This window comes from Phyllostomus discolor, chromosome 4 (genome assembly GCF_004126475.2).
Source record: "Phyllostomus discolor isolate MPI-MPIP mPhyDis1 chromosome 4, mPhyDis1.pri.v3, whole genome shotgun sequence".
NCBI lineage: Eukaryota > Metazoa > Chordata > Mammalia > Chiroptera > Phyllostomidae > Phyllostomus > Phyllostomus discolor.
The window spans coordinates 146441072-146454467 of NC_040906.2; the positions used below are offsets into that span (position 1 = coordinate 146441072).

Consider the following 13396-nt stretch of genomic DNA (forward strand, 5'->3'; position numbering starts at 1 on the left):
AAAAAGCATGTTAGTATCGTGAAATAATACACAGGTAATAATAAAAATGTGGCCCCTATCATCAGAGAATTTAAAATGTAATGGAAACTAAATACTTTGAAATAAATGAAAAGTAATGCAAAAGGGGTATACACAGGAGTTAATAGATGATAAGAGGGCAGATATTACTTCTGGCTATGGTAACAAATGCACTGAGTTGTAATAAACAGTTATCATTTCAAAAGTTGAAATGTGGGGTTTTACATGCTTAATAAATAGCAGAAGCAAAATAACTGAGGTGAAAGTTAGAGAAGAAAAAAATCTTCAAAAATAAGTCAGTATTAGCTATAATGTGGAGATACAAAGTGTAAGATAAGGTCAGAATTTTATGCTGGGAACCTTAAAATTCTAGCCCAAGATTCTGGCTTTTATTTCCTATTCATGGCTAAGCACCAAAAGGCTTTGAGCCTTGAACTATACAGGATAGGTTTTTATTTCTGAAATTAACTTACTTGTCTGTTCCTTTATTCATATGATCATCCACCCCCTTATCCATCCAAGGCAAGAGAAATTAAAATTCTTGATAAGCCAAGTATCTGAGAATTGCCAGAGAAAGCCATAAAGCTGCAGGCATCCTTGCTAATACAGGGTCCCCACTGCCTCCCTATTTGAGTCTTTTTACATGTCCATGGTCAGCTGGCACCTCTGTTACATCCAGTGGCCATCCCTAACCTTCCTCAATCCTTTTAAATCCGGACCTCTTCACTTGTCTCCTACTTCCTGGAATAGTAAGGGCATAAGGATGACTTCCCTCAACTGTTCCCTGCATCTCTACCCTTAGCTCCATTCCTCAGGCCTCAGTGGACAAGGTGTTCTCTTCCTGGTTCTAGGTGACTTCCCGCTGGTGCCCACATTCTCACTCCAACGGAGATGGAGCCTTCTCAATTAGCTCCCTCTCTCACTTTACAGCTCCTTCTTCTGGGCAAGTTCCTCTTACATGATCATTCAACTTGCAACTCTCATTAAAGAGAAAACGTTCCCTTGACCCTATATTTTTCTACCTTTCCATTTCATGCACTTGAAATAGTGGTTCACGGTCTATCTCTTACTTCTCAGTCCCCTCAGTTTACCCATGCCCTCAGGACTCTACTGGAATTTCTGTTCTGAAGTTAAAATATTTCCTGACTAAAACTCCAATGAACACTGTTTCAGTCCTTAATTTATTAGCACTCTTTGTTGCATGGTGATTGTCTTTTTTTCTTGAAACTTTATTTCCTGTACTTCTGTGATATCATATTTTTCTGGGCCTTTTCCCAGACCTCCAATCATTTCTTCTTTTACCTGATGGAATCCTCAGCCCTTAAACGCTGGCGTTTCCCATGACTCCACCCTTGTTCCACTGCGTGCGTGTGTGTGTCCTGACAGACTCACAATCACACTCATGGTTTTAACCAACTATAAACACTGACTCCCAAAGACGCATTTACAGTCTAGCCCTGTGAACCCCAGACCTGTCTATCCCATGGCCAGCTGGATTATTTTATTTGAATGTACCTCATACTAAAAAGTCCAAAATTGAATTCACTACATTCCCACAATACCTGTAAGTACTCAACAAATACTTGTTGAATTATTATGATTTATAAATATTTTCTCATTTAATCTCAAGGTACAATTTTATACACAAAGAAAGCCTTCAGCAACTGGTAAACTGGGGAGGGGAGATTTGCATAATTTCTCTACCATCTAGCAAGAAACAAAAACAAGTTCTTTTCATTTAATTTTTAAAGCATAGGCACTAAGTAGGTTACAGAAGTTTTCTGTATCAATTGTTTTTATTAATGAAATTAAAAATGTTAGCCTAGTCAAAAGAAGATTTTTTAAAAAAACTTAGTTACTACATTAAGACTCTAACACATTTTTCTCTTTTGATTGAATTCTCAAATATAAGCAGAAATTTCCCAATGTAAATCACAATTATTCTTATAATTTTTCTTCATATTTAATCTCCCCTTCTTTAAAAATATTTATTTCCTACAGTTACCTAAGAAAACAAATTCCTATGAAACTGCTAGCTTTTTCATCAGCATTAAAATTTTTTCCTTCTTACGTTCCTCTTCCCATTTCCTTTTCTTTATATCAAAGTCTTTTTGGTAATGTTGCTTATTTGCTCAGAAGAGTTTCTACAATAGTGCATTAGGTCTTCAAAAGAAATAATATTTTACAGATGACGAATAGGCACATGAAAAGATGTTCAACATCACTAATCATTAGGGGGATGTAAATCAAAACCTCAGTGAGATATCCCCTCATACCTGTTCGAATGGCTATCATCAAAAAGACAATAAACAAAAAGCTGTGGAGAAAAGGGAAGCCTTGTACACTGTTGGTGGGATTGTAAATCAGTGTAGCCACTAAGCAAAATGGTATGATGATTCCTCAAACAATTAAGAAGAGAACAACTATATTCAGTTATTCCACTTCTGGATATGTATCTGAAGAACGTAAAAACACTAATTCAAAAATATATATATACCCCCATATTTATTGCAGCATTGTTTACAAGAGCCAAACAAAACAAAGTGTCCATCACTGGATGAATGGATAAAGAAGATGTGAGATACATAAATATGATACTGTGTGCTGAGAAAGAGTTAGTGGAACAGATGAAAGATGGGGCTAGAGACAGAGAAAAGAGTATTTCAGAATTTAAGATCTGGCAATAGAACTTTTAGGCCATTAGCTTCTTCCTCTTAATTCATATGTTATTAGCTATTCTTTGCTCATGTATACATGAGCAAAGTGGAATACATAGTGGAATACTACTCAGCCATAAAAAAGAATAAAATCTTGCTATTAGTAACAACATGGATATACCTTGAGGATATAATGCTAAGTGAAATCAGTCGGAAGGAAAAAGACAAATACCGTATGATTTCACCCATATGTGTAATCTTAAAAAGCAAACAAACTCATAGATACAGAGAACAGACAGGTGGTTACCAGGGGGAAAGGGGATTGGGGTGCAGGTAACAGGGATAAAGGGTGTCAGGTGCACAATGATGGCCACTAGATTTTTGGAGGTGATCACTTTGTAATGTACACAAATGTCTAATGATAATGTACACCTGAAACTTATATAATTAAAAAATAATAGTACTCTCATGGTAAAAAATATTTTGGCCCAAATACAAATAGTAAAATAATTCCTATATGAGCAAAGGATAGCTAATAAATTTGAATTATGAGGAAGAAGTTAATGGTCTAAAAGTTCTATTGCCAAGACTTTAAATTCTGAAATACTCCTCTCTCTGTCCCTACCCCTGTCCTCCATCTGTTGCATTCTTTCTCTAGCATGTGATATCTTCATCTTGGTCCTTCCTTTCCTCATTCATTCCGTCTTGCTTCAGCTCTAAATGCCAACGACGGTGATTTCAACAGTGCACTGACTGTCTCCCTAGACTCCCTTGTCCCCTTGTTTTCCCTCACTCTGAATAACCCCCTCAGTCCACTTAGACGGCACATAAGTCCATACTATCGAGTCCCAGCCAAGGACTTTAATCAAGTCCTACAATACTTGTTTTCATTGCTTTTTGGTCCACAACATGACCCCAAAGAAGCTTTTACAACCTTTTTTTTTATTCTCCTTATCCCAGGAGCACTCAATCCCTTACCAGTAACTACCTCACTAAAATTAATGCCATCCAGAGAGAACAATATTAGCTTTTTCACCTCTCCTCCACTTTTAAAAATCTTTGTACTTTTACTTCTATTTTCCCCTCTCTACTTCTGAGAAGTATTCTTACTTCCTTGTTTCTAATCTTTCTAAGGACCTTATTACTTCAACTTTACTTCTCTGCATTAACTGCTTCAATTTCACCTTCTCCACTCATCCCTTCTTGTCTCCAAGGATTCTTAGAACTCCCTGATTTTAAAACCACATTCCTCAACCATGACAAAACCAAAACTATGGTTATTATTCTTTCTCCCACCACCCTGTTGCCAAACCTCTGAGAAGAGAGAGCAGTAACTTTTCCTCATTTCTCCTCTCTTGTCAATATCATGCCTATAATTCAAGGATCATCTCAAAACATCACTTCTTGTTATCATGATACAAATGAGGTCTCCCTTCTGATCCAATGAAACACCTTAGATTTAAGTTATTTTTCTTTCATTGTGGTTACTAATGTGTATTATTATATTTGTCCTTGATGAACTTTTTTAATAACATAAAATTCATAGTAAAAACTGGTATCTGAACTTTTATTTGTATTTTTTTGATTATTAGTGAAGCTTAGCATATTTTTCCCTGTCTATTGGTCATCTACATTCTTTCTGGAAGATCATATGTTACTTGGTTCATTTCTCTATTCTTACGGTCCTTTATTATTTCTTAAGAATTCTTTACAAATTAAAGGTATTAACTTTCTTTTATATATATTACAGATTTCTTACTCTAGTATATTGTGCCATTAATCATTTACAAAGTTCCTGTTTGTTTTTACAAAAGAAATTTTAAATTTTTAGGGAGTCAGATATTTCCACCTTTTTACTTATAATTTCTACTCTTGATGGTATGCTTACCAGTGTCTTTTCCACATACACTTTAAATATTAATCATTTTTATTCTAATGATATCATGGATTTAGACAATAATTAAGTGCTATATCTGGTATTATTTTTTACTATTTGGATATAGACTTTTTTCAAAAGGAAAGATCAAAATTTGTTTTTGATGTAATTCCCTCAACTCCGCCAGCACCGGTTACTCCACAGTCCACCCTGTCTCTCATCCCCTGTAGTAAGATACCATATTCTGATGTACTGTCAGGTCAGTTTCTGAACTTTTCTCTTTTATTCTACTACTGCTAATCACAACAAGTATTTTTTCACTTTGTGTGTGTGTGTGTGTGTGTGTACAGTCATTTATTCTTTACAACCACACTACAAGGCACTATAGGATTATTCTCATCCTATATATGAGAAAACAGGCACTGCATGTTGATACTGCTAGGTAATGATAGTCTAACAGTGATGATTAGTCTACTCATCTCTCTATCCAGAAAAAAAATCCTCCCTTTTATAATTAATACAGTTTTAAAATAACTTTAAAATTTAGCAATGTTATTTATCGCTCGTTCTATTTTTTAATACTGTTTTGTATTAGTTGAGGTATACAGCAGAGTGATTAGATAATCATATTCTTTACAAAGTGGTCCCCCCAATATTTCAAGTACCCACCTGGCATCACACATTGTTACTACAATATTATTATCTGTCATTTGCTTTAAGTATTTGTTTGGCTACGGCAGTTGTTCAAAAACATAGGTTCTAGAGTCAGAGCTACTGGGGTGAAATCCTGTCCTCCTTCCTCAATCATTCTGGATCTTTAACTGTTCTGTGTGTCTTTTCCTCCATTAGGAGACATGAAAATAAGGGCATATTACAATAAATTTAGATTAAGTGAAATGATACATATAAGTGCTCAGTGTACAAAAACTGGCACATGAGCACACATTATCTCACGATATTTTTTTTATTATTTAATAGCAACAACAGAAGCTACAGACAGTGAAATATTTTGAAAGGCCTAACAAAATAATTGTCATCCTAGAATAGTGTATGTAGCAAAGCTATTCTCCAAGAGTAAGGCTGAAATGATGACATCTTTAAGGTTTTATTTATTTACTTGAGAAAGGGGAAAGGAGGGACAAAGAGAAGAACAGAAACACTGATGTGTGAGACAAACATCAATTGGCTGCCTCTTGCCTGCCCCCAACCAGGAACCTGGACTGAAACCCAGGCATGTGCCCCTACCAGGAATTGAACCTGTGACCTTTCCAGTTTGCAGAACAATGCCCAATCCACTGAGCCACATCAGCCAGGGCTGAAATGACAACATCTTTAGATAAATAGATACCAAAGGACTTTTACTAAAGGAACTTCTAAAGGGTATATTTCAGGAAGAAAGAAAATAAACTTACAAAGGTCTGTGATATAATGCAAAGTAGAATATAAGTAAAAACAAGTAATTTTCATCCATATAAAACAGCAAAAAAACTTCTGGCATGATTGAGTGAGGAGACTGGCAAATCGGTTCCCCAAAGAGCAAAAAAATAGCAGAACAAACCCTTCAAACCAACCATTTCAGTAATCTGGGAACCAACTACAGGCAAAAGAAAAAAATTTTAAGGTACAATAGGAGAGTGAGGTCAACTTTGAAAGGAACAAACATTTTATGCTCCTTATATACATGTGATGTCATTCTAGGTAACTCTTTAGTTATCATTATTAAAAATTACTAAAGGGTTATTAAGAATGGGTATCGGCATTTCCATGGTTATAAAGTATTACATTTTTTTTTACAATCTCAGCAGAAAAACAAAGTTTGTGGTAGCACCTGATTACCTCAAACACAAATATCAGTCAATAATCATCTGGTACTTATAAAGGCTCCTTCCTAACATCTCTGGTTTCCACGCAGGCCTTGATAGTAAAGGGTTCATGCTTTTAGACAGTGCCCTCGCATGGTTCGCTCCCACTGTGTCATATACAAGTGGTCTCGCAGCAGTAGATGATCTGTCATTATGTCCCAAAGCAGCAGAACCTTGTGGTCTCAGCATGTGAGGAGGAATCAGAGCCTTCTCAGTTCTATTCCTGGATCTACCACTTACTTGATCCTGTGGTTTTGCGCTTGTTACAGTTTCTCTGTAGTTAAGACAAAATCCCCTCAATATGGTTTGCTTTTAGTGCTTAGGACTCAGTGTGGTTAGGCTATAAATTTATACTGTTTTCTAAGTGAAATCAGGGCATAGGAATAGGTAGTAAAATGGTGTACAAGATACCTTATCATTTACAAAAGCTTATTTTAAAATTATTCCCTGCAAGAATACCACATATCACTTTTATATTCATGACTTTTCTCTTACCTGATAATTAACTCTGATTTGACTCCTAAAGATTTAGAGAGGCATTCTGAATTTATTTTGTGATACAAGCATCTTGCATCATACAATAAAAGACAGCCATGGAAGGGATATTTTGTGCCAGACTGAATCAGTCTGGTCACTATGAAATTATAAGCAGTGAAACACAAGGAAGTTAGCCAATTCAATTCTACATAACTATGAAAAGAACCTACTATTTTATGATCAAAATATCATGTAAAATAGTGGGTGTAAATGGTTTTAAAGTTAACAGAAATACCACCCACAAAATTAACATGTAAGAATTATAAAGAATTTTCTCTCATGTCACTGTTGATCAGACAAAAACCTTATTACAATGAGTAATAACTATACCTAGCACTTACTAAGTGCTGGACATAGTGTATAGGGATTATCTCAATTAATTCTCTCAGTAAGCCAGTTAGGCATGTATTGTTATTAACCCTTTTACAGATAAAGAAAGGAGTTCAGAGAGATTAAGGGCTGTGCTTGAGTTCTTACTGCTAATAAGTGGTTGAGTCTGAAGTGGCCTGGATGGCCCATGTATTTAAACTACTATGTGGATAGGTGGGCTGCGATGGGAGTAAAAGATAGAAAAGTGTACTGCAACAACAATTAAAATAAAATTTAAAAAAAAAATACTATGTATCTGGCTCCCATCAAAGACCAACATCATGGTCAAGTCAATAAAGTGAACGGTATATTTAAAAATAAAAAGAGTGTACTGATAAAATAAGGGATTTATGATTTTGTCATAAAACTAGCATTTGTGTATATTCAATATATTAGATATTTTTACTACAGAAAGTATATAGGCAGATATTGGTGAAAACATTAGTCTTTCTTTGGTTATAAACTACCAAGAATTCATTCTAACCTGGTCAACCAAAAACATTTTATTTTAAGAACAAACTAACAGTACCCAGGGGGGAGGTGGGCAGGGATAATGAGAGAAAAGGGGGAAGGGGTTTCAGGAACATCTATAAAGGGCACATGGACAAAACCAAGGGGGGGATGGGATCAGGGGTGGGAGGTAGTGGTGGCTGGGGTGGGGAGAGTGGTGGAAAGACATTTTGATTTTTCCCCGAGATATAATGAAATGTTTTGGGATTTTTTTATTTGTTTTGGGAGTTATTACATACCTGGCACTATGCAACATTCAAGATACAGAGCACTTTAGTTCTGATGGGTGAGAAAACTGATTCCAATTTACTCATTTTTAAAAAATATACAATCTTTATTATATTTTTTCCATTATTCCCCTTATACCCCCCTCCCCTCAGCCATCCACACTTCGTTGTCCATGTCCAAGGGTCTTTTTTTTTTTGCGCAATCCCTCCACCCCCTCACCTCCCTACCACTAGCTGTCATCTGTTCTCCACCCATGAGTCTCCCTCTGTTTTTCCTTTTAGTTCAGTTTGTTCCTTAGATTCCACATATGAGTGAAATCATATGGTATTTGTCTTTCTGTGATTGACTTATTTCACTTAGCATAATGTTCTCCAGGTCTATCCATACTGTTGCAAATGGTAAAATTTTCTTTTTTATAGCCAAGTAGTATTCCATTGTATAAATGTCCCATAGTTGTTTTATCCACTCATCTACTGATAGACACTTGGGCTGCTTCCATATTACAGTAATTATAAATAATGCTGCTATGAACACTGGGGTGCTTAAGTTTTTTCAAATTAGTGTTTTGGGTTCCTTCAGATATATTTCCAGAAGTGGGATCACTGTGTCAAAAAGCAGATCCATTTTTAATTTTTTTAGGTATCTCCATACTGCTTACCACAGTGGCTGTACCAGTCTGCATTCCCACCAACAGTGCACAAGGGTTTCCCTTTTTCCACATCATTGCCAGAACTTGTTGTTTGTTAATATACTGATGATAGCCATTCTGAAAGGCATGAGATGGTATCTCATTGCAGTTTTTATTTGCATTTCTCTGATGATTAAGTGATATTGAGTATCTTTCATATGTCTACTGGCCATCTGCATGTCCTCTTTGGAGAAGTGCCTGCTCAGGTCCTTTGCCCATTTTTCAATTCGGTTGTTTGTTATTTTGGTGTTGAATTTTGTAAGTACTTTATAAGTTTTGAATATTAAGCCCTTATCAGATGTATCGGCAAATATGTTCTCCCATTCTATGGGTTGTCTTTTTATTTTGTTGATGATTCTTTTGCTGTGCAAAAACTTTTTTTTAACAATGTAACTAAGGTCCGAGGGAGCTCAAAGAATTGAGCAGTAAATAGAAAACATGGATGCTGCCCTTAAAATGCTTACAGTCTCATTGGAAAGACAAAAGATGTAAGAAAAAAAATAATGTCAAAGGTCCAAATTAAAAGCAAAATCAGTGGTGCAGATTAGCTATAACTATAGAGTTTTAGGAAGACCACATGAATTAAGTGAGGCTTATGACGAGCCCTTGCATAGATTCAAATGAGAAAAAGAATGAAACAGGCAATAAAATCACAGAGGTCTCACAGTCTGTGCTGGAGGACACTGAGGACATTACTTTGAGGACCTTCAGAAGATCAATACTGGTCACTGAGTTTCAGACTATGAATAGTCTTGAATGCCAGGACAAGTAATTTAAAGTTAACCGATGTTCTCTTTAGCCATTCAAATTTAATCCTTTTTTATAGGTAAGACAAACAGATGAACATGTGTTCACTCTGTTAATTCCCTGTAATATGGCTCCAATGTCTACTACTTTACTTTTGTATTATTTTGTAACATTTAGATAGTCTTTCCATTTCTCTTATAATTCTTTCTATTATATTTTGATGGCACTTCTTAAATATTTCTGTGACAGGGAAGTTTACAAGGACTTAGCAATAATCATCCATTCTTTTCCCCCTATAATCTTTCCCTTAAGGAAAGATTAGGGATCCAGCAATCATCTAGAGGTAACCAGAAGACAAGTTATTCTAAGTCTCTACCTCTATTGCTGATTTCTCAAAGAAACTCCAACTCCATGTTGTCAAAATAATAAGAAGAAAAACTTGGAGAAATGTTATGTTATGATTTTTTTCTTTAATTATGAATAAATGTTTATGATAATATTTCTACATGTTGTCAACCATCCTTTCTCAGTAATGAATTTCTATAAAAGCACTTATACTATCAAAAAATCACAATTCTTTTATATCCAAGACAAGCAATGAATTAGGAAAAAATGTAACCATTTTGTTCAAGCATTGACTGAGACTCAAAAAAAAAGTTTGTGAGACTATGAGTTAAATTCAAGAAATTTTGACTCTGCACTTATAAATAAAATTGCTATTTAGTATCTTCTACTAAAAATCATTTAAAAATTACGCTATAAACAGTGAAATGTTTTCCCTTATGAATTTAATTTAATATGTAAATACAAAAATGCTAGAAATTCTGAAATTTCTTCCTTACAAAATTTATTATCCAAATTTCCCTGTTTCCATAATTTGGCATGAAAAGTGCCAAAATACTATAATCGCTTTCTATTTAACCTCCCACCTTACATTTTAGTGGTCAAATTCTGTTATGCCTTCTTCTGATACACCTTTCATATTAATAACTATGATTTACAGTTCAAGGATCTTTGGACCACATAATTGCAAAAGTAGTACAATCTCCTGATTAGTTTCCTCACTTTTTTTCATCCACAATGAAATAAGTTTTCACACTAAAAAAAAGAAACTTGTCATGCTAATTTTAAAGCAGGTCCTATGTAATGAGATCCCATCTAACCTTATCTCCTGCTATTCCCAAAAAGAAACTGTATCCTTTCTTTCTTCCCTTACTTATTCATTTATCAAGTGATACACTGAACAACTACTAGGTATCAGGAATTGTTCTAGGTGCTGTGGACACATTTCTGCCTTCAAAAAGTTACAGTCTTATGCAGAATACAGTAAATAGAGATTACAACACAGTTTAATAAGTACTATAACAGAGAAAATTCAGGATGCCAAAACAGAGGAGCACCTATGCAGAATAAGGGGATTAGAATAAGCTTCCTAAAGAAAGCTAAAGCCTGAAGGATGAGCAAGGAGTTTGGCAACCTAACAGGAAGGGGAAGAATTGTGAAGCACAGGGAACATCCTCAAAGGTCCAAAGTTCAATAAATCCATGGCATATTCCAGGAACTGAAATAAGTTAAATGTGACTAAATAACAGGGTTTGAAGGGAGAGAGACAAGAATTAGGCTAGAGAGGTAAACAGAGCCAGACATGCATGGCCTCCAATCTGTGTTCAGGGATTCGTAGTTGATACTAAGATTGGAACACTAAACAGTGTGATGTGATCAATTTCCACTTTAGATTAATTCTGTGTGGTTAGGGTGAAGAATGGATAAGAGGGGGCAGGACTAGATGCAGGAAGTTTCCTTAGGAGGCTGCTACAAAACTCCAGATCTGCAACTTGAAAGAAAATGGTGATGAAGAGAAGTGGATGATGAGGGAGAAGAAATCAAGGATGTATTCCAAATTTCTAGCTTGGCAACTTGGTAGAGGATAGAATATATTAAAAAATGTGAAACCTCAGAGGAAGAAGCAGGAAGATCACAGGTTCTGCTTTACATATGCTGCTTGTTAGCAACCTTAGAGATCTGTAAGCAAAGGACGTTGTGAGAAATTAAGATATATGACTTTAGCACTTCAAAGTCTGAGAAGCTGCAGGTGAAGATAAGACCCATAATATAGCCATGAGTGGGTATCTACAGTGGTGGGACACTAAAGGCCATCAGAAATGAAGATCTTAAGAACAAGAAAGGCCAGCATACAGAAAAGGTCACTGACATGGAAATTAAAGTGGGTTAAGAGCACAACTTTGAAAATGGGCAAGAATGGTTAAAACAGTAGAGTAGTTAAGACATTGGGCGAAGATAAGATGTGATAAACCCAACAGACAAAGACATGAAAGAAGTGTATGTGGGGTGGGGAGACGAACATAAGGAGGGAATACTAACAGTCTCAAAGGGACGAAGGGGAGGAAACATGATCTCATCTCCCAGCTCTAAAATATCGTGTGGGCCAGTGGGAATTGCTATTTGAAAGCACTGAGGGAAAAGTAAAGGTCTTAAATGTGAGCCATGTTTCCGTAAAGCAAGGAGGTAAAGGAAATATCTAGTGAGGAAGTGAGGACGTAATTCCTTTCATTAAGAAATGGGTCTCCAAAGGCATGGTGGAAAGGTTTGAGAGAAAGAGGAGTGTTTGAAGTTTGGTTTAGGGGAGATGAAATATAAAACATCAAGTATGAAAAGCATGAAGTATGTCAAAGAGTATGTGAAAATGGACAAATGACATGTCATTTTTACACTTTAACAGAAGACTAAGAATAACAACAATGTGAAGCAAGATTTTCTAAGAATGAAGCAAAGGTGGACAGTGAGGACATGGGTGTATGGGAGGGGCCAGGGTGCACCCTGGTCTCTGTGGTTGAGAGCAGCACAGGTATGGGCTAAATCCCCCAGGCAGCTTTGGCTCTAACAACTGACTGATCTGTGCTTCAACAAGCCATTGTATTTTGGTCTGCACCACTTCTCATTCCCAGAATGCCCTCACACAAAGGATGCAGAAATTTAGGAAATACTTTTATAAACCTAATCTGCAAACTTACCACAGAGAATTAAAAGACTCCTCAAATGCATGTTCCAGTAAATTCCTTATCCCCAACCCCAATCATGTCATTTACTTAAGCAGATTGAATCACTACATCAGTCTATGTCTCCTTCTCAGTTTAGTCTAGTCAAACTGTTTATTTCTAAAAGCCAATAACTTCCACAAAACACAAAGGATCAAGTTTAGAGTAGCAAAGAGAACTGTATGTTATTTTGCTACATATTGTCACAGCCATAAAGCTCAAAAATTCCTTGGAGACCATTTAGCAACAAGCAATGCCCAGGAAGGTTAAATGACACCCGGGATTGCAGGAATAGGCACCTTAGTGAGTAGTGTCGCCTAAGAAAAAAGCCAGAAAGACCTAGTACAATGGCCACTTGTGCCAGCAGACCTTTTTTTTTATGTAGGAAAATAACTTCATCTTATTTCAGACTATAAAAATACAGAATATTTTCAGAGAAATTTGTCAGAATTTATATATTCAACTGAATATGTGCATTGCCCTTCAGAGTGTCTACTTTCTGACTATATATTTATTCAATGATGCTGTAACTCCTTAACTACTTTCAAAGTGAGTTTAAAATTATTCATGCTGAGCAAAATAAGTCACTCACAAAAAGCTAAGAAACATAAAATTTCAGTCATATGTGGGATATAAAACTGAAACCCACAGATACAGACAACAGTATGGTGGTTACTAGAGGGAAGGGATGGGAGGCAGTAAAACGTAAAAGGAGAAAAGATGCGGTGACGGAAGATGACCTGACCTTGGGTGATGGGCACACAGTGTAACATACAGAACATGTATCACAGAAATGTGTACTTGAAACCTATATAATCTTATTAACCAATGTCATCCCAGTACGTTTA

At 35.9% G+C, this 13396-nt stretch overlaps 1 protein-coding gene across 1 annotated transcript in view; it reads right to left on the reverse strand.

The window, feature by feature from the left end:
* The window catches only part of ME1 (malic enzyme 1), a 172623-nt gene that overhangs the window by 43209 nt on the left and 116018 nt on the right, over positions 1-13396 (reverse strand). The gene's annotated exons all lie outside the window — the stretch shown is intronic.